Genomic DNA, 4,867 nt, shown 5'->3' with positions numbered 1-4,867 from the left:
TCCCGCATTAACCCCTTCAAGCTTCCTAGTTGCGATGGCTCCACGACTAAGTCCTAGCCCGAGGACATCTGCCGTGACAATTCCACGACATGTAGCATGTTAAGTTCCTGTAGCATGTTGATTTCATGCTCTGAACATTGCTAACTGATGTTGTTTTCTGCCATGTCCAGTAATTTCACCAAGTCTGAGAACCTGTTATCTTTTGCACTTTTGCCATGCTTGTTTGAGCTTGATATGTTGTGATCTAGCCGTAGCTCACTGTTCATCTTTTGTCAAGCATCTCCTGTAGATTACTGTCATATGCTTTGTTGCTATGTTGGAGTGCTTTAGCATTGTTGCTTGTTGCATTTTAAGTGCTATCATGCTGTTAATCGCAGATTCGTGTCATTCTTGTTTTGCTTGCCATTTGCAAACCGTGCATCCGTTTCCGGTGATCTTTATATCGATTTCGACCGAAATCATCTCATCTTTCCAGTGGCATGCTTGGTTTACCAAGTTACTGCCATGTTCATCATTTTCCTTCCGGAGCACGCATATGCATCGCATATCATATCTTGCATATCATACATGTTTTGCATCATGTTGCTTATGCATTTCTCGTGATTGATTGTGGTTCCGTTGCTTGTGTTCTTGTCTTGGGTAGAGCCGGGAGACGAGTTTGTGAATGAGGAACCTGTTGAGTACGCTTATGAGGATCAAGCTTTCGACAACTCTGAGAACCTTGCAGGCAAGATGACCACCCCTCGAAATCACTTCTATCTTTGCTTTGCTAGTTGTTCGCTCTATTGCCATGCTACGCTACCTATCACTTGCCATATCATGTCTCCCATTTTGCCATGTCAGCCTCTAACCATCCTTTCCTAGCAAATCGTTGTTTGGCTATGTTACCGCTTTTGCTCAGCCCCTCTTATAGCGTTGCTAGTTGCAGGCGAAGTTGAAGTTTGTTCCATGTCGGAACATGGAGATGTTGGGATATCACAATATCTCTTATTTAATTAATGCATCTATATATATGGTAAAGGGTGGAAGGCTCGGCCTTATGCCTGGTGTTTTGTTCCACTCTTGCCGCCCTAGTTTCTGTTATACCGGTATTATGTTCCTTGAGTTTGCGTTCCTTACGCGGTCGGCTGATTTATGGGACCCCCTTGACAGTTCGCCTTGAATAAAACTCCTCCAGCAAGGCCCAACTTTGGTTTTACCATTTGCCACCTAAGCCTTTTCGCCCCGGGTTTTCGCGAGCCCGAGGGTCATCTTTATTTTAAACCCCCGGACCAGTGCTCCTTCGAGTGCTGGCCCAAACCGAGCGATGTCCGGCGCCCCCTGGGCAACCAAGGTCTATGCCAACCCGACGTCTGGCTCATCCGTTGTGCCCTGAGAACGAGATATGTGCAGCTCCTATCGGGATTTGTCGGCACATTCGGGCGGCTTTGCTAGTCTTGTTTTACCATTGTCGAAATGTCTTGTAAACCGGGATTCCGAGACTGATCGGGTCTTTCTGGGAGAAGGTTTATCCTTCGTTGATCGTGAGAGCTTATGATGGTCTAAGTTGGGACACCCCTGCAGGGTATTATCTTTCGAAAGCCGTGCCCGCGGTTATGAGGCAGATGGGAATTTGTTAATGTCCGGTTGTAGAGAACTTGTCACTTGACCCAATTAAAATACATCACCTGCGTGTGTAGCCGTGATGGTCTCTTCTCGGCGGAGTCCGGGAAGTGAACACGGTCTGAGTTATGTATGACGTAAGTAGGAGTTCAGGATCACTTCTTGGTCATTGCTAGATGACGACCGTTCCGTTGCTTCTCTTCTCGCTCTCTTTTGCGTATGTTAGCCACATATATGCTTATTGCTGCTGCAACTCCACCTCATTACACCTTCCTTTCCTATAAGCTTAAATAGTCTTGATCTCGCGGGTGTGAGATTGCTGAGTCCACGTGACTCACAGATTCTACCAAAACAGTTGCAGGTGCCGACGATGCCAGTGCAGATGATGGGGTCGATCTCAAGTGGGAGTTCGACGAGGAACGTGGTCGTTACTATGTGTCTTTTCCTGATGATCAGTAGTGGAGCCCAGTTGGGACGATCGGGGACCTAGCATTTGGGGTTGTCTTATTTTCATCTGGATCTTGACCGTGGTCGGTCTATATGTTTGTATTTTGGTTGATGTATGAGTTATATTTATGTATTGTGTGAAGTGGCGATTGTAAGCCAACTCTTTATCCCATTCTTGTTCATTACATGGGATTGTGTGAAGATGACCCTTCTTGCGACAAAACCACTATGCGGTTATGCCTCTAAGTCGTTATCTCCCACGTGTCGAGGCACGACTTAGAGGCATAACCGCATAGTGGTTTTGTCGCAAGAAGGGTCATCTTCACACAATCCCATGTAATGAACAAGAATGGGATAAAGAGTTGGCTTACAATCGCCACTTCACAGAATACATTAATATAATCCATACATCATCCAAAATACACACATAGACTGGCTACGGTCAAGATCCAAATGAAAATAAGACAACCCCAAATGCTAGATCCCCGATCGTCCCAACTGGGCTCCACTACTGATCATCAGGAAAAGACACATAGTAACGACCACGTTCCTCATCGAACTCCCACTTGAGATCGACCCCATCATCTGCACTGGCATCGTCGGCACCTGCAACTGTGTTGGTAGAATCTGTGAGTCACGGGGACTCAGCAATCTCACACCCGCGAGATCAAGACTATTTAAGCTTATAGGAAAGGATGGTGTAATGAGGTGGAGCTGCAGCAGCAATAAGCATATATGGTGGCTAACATTCGCAAGAAAGAGCGAGAAGAGAAGCAATGGAACGGTCGTCTTCTAGTAATGATCAAGAAGTGATCCTGAACTCCTACTTACGTCAATCATAACTCAAACCGTGTTCACTTCCCGGACTCCGCCGAGAAGAGACCATCACGGCTACACACGCAGTTGATGTATTTTAATTAGGTCAAGCGACAAGTTCTCTACAACCGGACATTAACAAATTCCCATCTGCCTCATAACCGCGGGCACGGCTTTCGAAAGATAATACCCTGCGGGGGTGTCCCAACTTAGCCCATCATAAGCTCTCACGGTCAACGAAGGATAAACCTTCTCCCGGAAAGACCCGATCAGTCTCGGAATCCTGGTTTACAAGACATTTCGACAATGGTAAAACAAGACCAGCAAAGCCCCCGAATGTGCCGACAAATCCCGATAGGAGCTGCACATATCTCGTTCTCAGGGCACAACGGATGAGCCAGACGTCGGGTTGGCATAGACCCTGGTTGCCCAGGGGGCGCCGGACATCGCTTGGTTTGGGCCAGCACTCGAAGGAGCACTGGTCCGGGGTTTAAAACAAAGATGACCCTCGGGCTCGCGAAAAACCTGGGGGAAAAAGGCTTAGGTGGCAAATGGTAAAACCAAGGTTGGGCCTTGCTGGAGGAGTTTTATTCAAGGCGAACTGTCAAGGGGGTCCCATAAATCACCCGACCGTGTAAGGAACGCAAACTCAAGGAACATAATACCGGTATGACAGAAACTAGGGCGGCAAGAGTGGAACAAAACACCAGGCATAAGGTCGAGCCTTCCACCCTTTACCAAATATATAGATGCATTAATTAAATAAGAGATATTGTGATATCCCAACATATCCATGTTCCGACATGGAACAAACTTCAACTTCACCTGCAACTAGCAACGCTATAAGAGGGGCTGAGCAACAGCGGTAACATAGCCAAACAACGGTTTGCTAGGAAAGGATGGTTAGGGGCTGACATGGCAATATGGGAGACATGATATGGCAAGTGATAGGTAACGTAGCATGGCAATAGAGCGAACAACTAGCAAAGCAAAGATAGAAGTGATTTCGAGGGGTGGTCATCTTGCCTGCAAGGTTCTCAGAGTTGTCGAAAGCTTGATCCTCGTAAGCGTACTCAACAGGTTCCTCGTTCACGAACTCGTCTCCCGGCTCTACCCAAGACAAGAACACAAACAAACGGAACCACAATCACCCCGCATGTAACTTGCCATATTTGTAACTCCGCGTCTTGCCATTTTCGGCTTTGTGTTATGAGATTCCCTCCGTGGTCGGGTTTTGTCTTTTGTTTTGCATTTTGTTCTTGTCATGCATTTCATATCATGTCATCATGTGCATTGCATTTGCATACGTGCTCGTCTCTTGCATCCGAACATTTTCCCCGTTGTCTGTTTTGCAATCCGGCGCTCCTATCTCCTCCGGCGCACCCCTCTTGCTTTCTTTCGTGAGCGGGTGTCAAACGTTCTCGGAATGGACCGAGGCTTGTCAAGTGGCCCTAGTATACCACCCGGAGACCACCGGTCAAGTTTCGTTCCATTTGGAGGTCGTTTGGTACTCCAACGGTTAACCGGGCATCCGCAAAGTCCATTTGAGTGTGCAGCAAAACCCCCTCTAAAACCAGCCCAAAACCCACCAAACTCTCTTCCATGCTCTGGTCGTTCGATCACGATCGTGTGGGCGAAAACCGCACCTCATTTGGAGCCTCCTAGCTCCCTCTACCTATAAATATGTGAGCACCCCGAAATTACAATCTCAGTCCAAACCCTAGCCCTCGTCCCTCTCCGCCGCCGGACACGTCCGGGCGGAGCCGGACGCGTCCAGTGCTCCGCCGCCGCCACGTGGCACGCCGCCGCGCCCCGCACCGCCGCGGCCCGCCGGCCCATCCGCGGCCCCCGAGGCCCGACGCCTCCTCCACGCCCGCGCCTGCCTCGCCCTGCCCCGCCACCGCGCTCGCCGCCGCCGGCCGCCGCCGCCGCCATCGCCGGCCCCGGCGTCCGCGCACTGCTCCGCCGCCGCGCCGTCCACCGGGCGCCCGAGCCCCGCCGG

The sequence above is a fragment of the Aegilops tauschii genome, chromosome 6 (genome assembly GCF_002575655.3).
Source record: "Aegilops tauschii subsp. strangulata cultivar AL8/78 chromosome 6, Aet v6.0, whole genome shotgun sequence".
Classification (NCBI taxonomy): Eukaryota; Viridiplantae; Streptophyta; class Magnoliopsida; order Poales; family Poaceae; genus Aegilops; species Aegilops tauschii.
Note: the sequence above shows the minus strand (reverse complement) of the source record.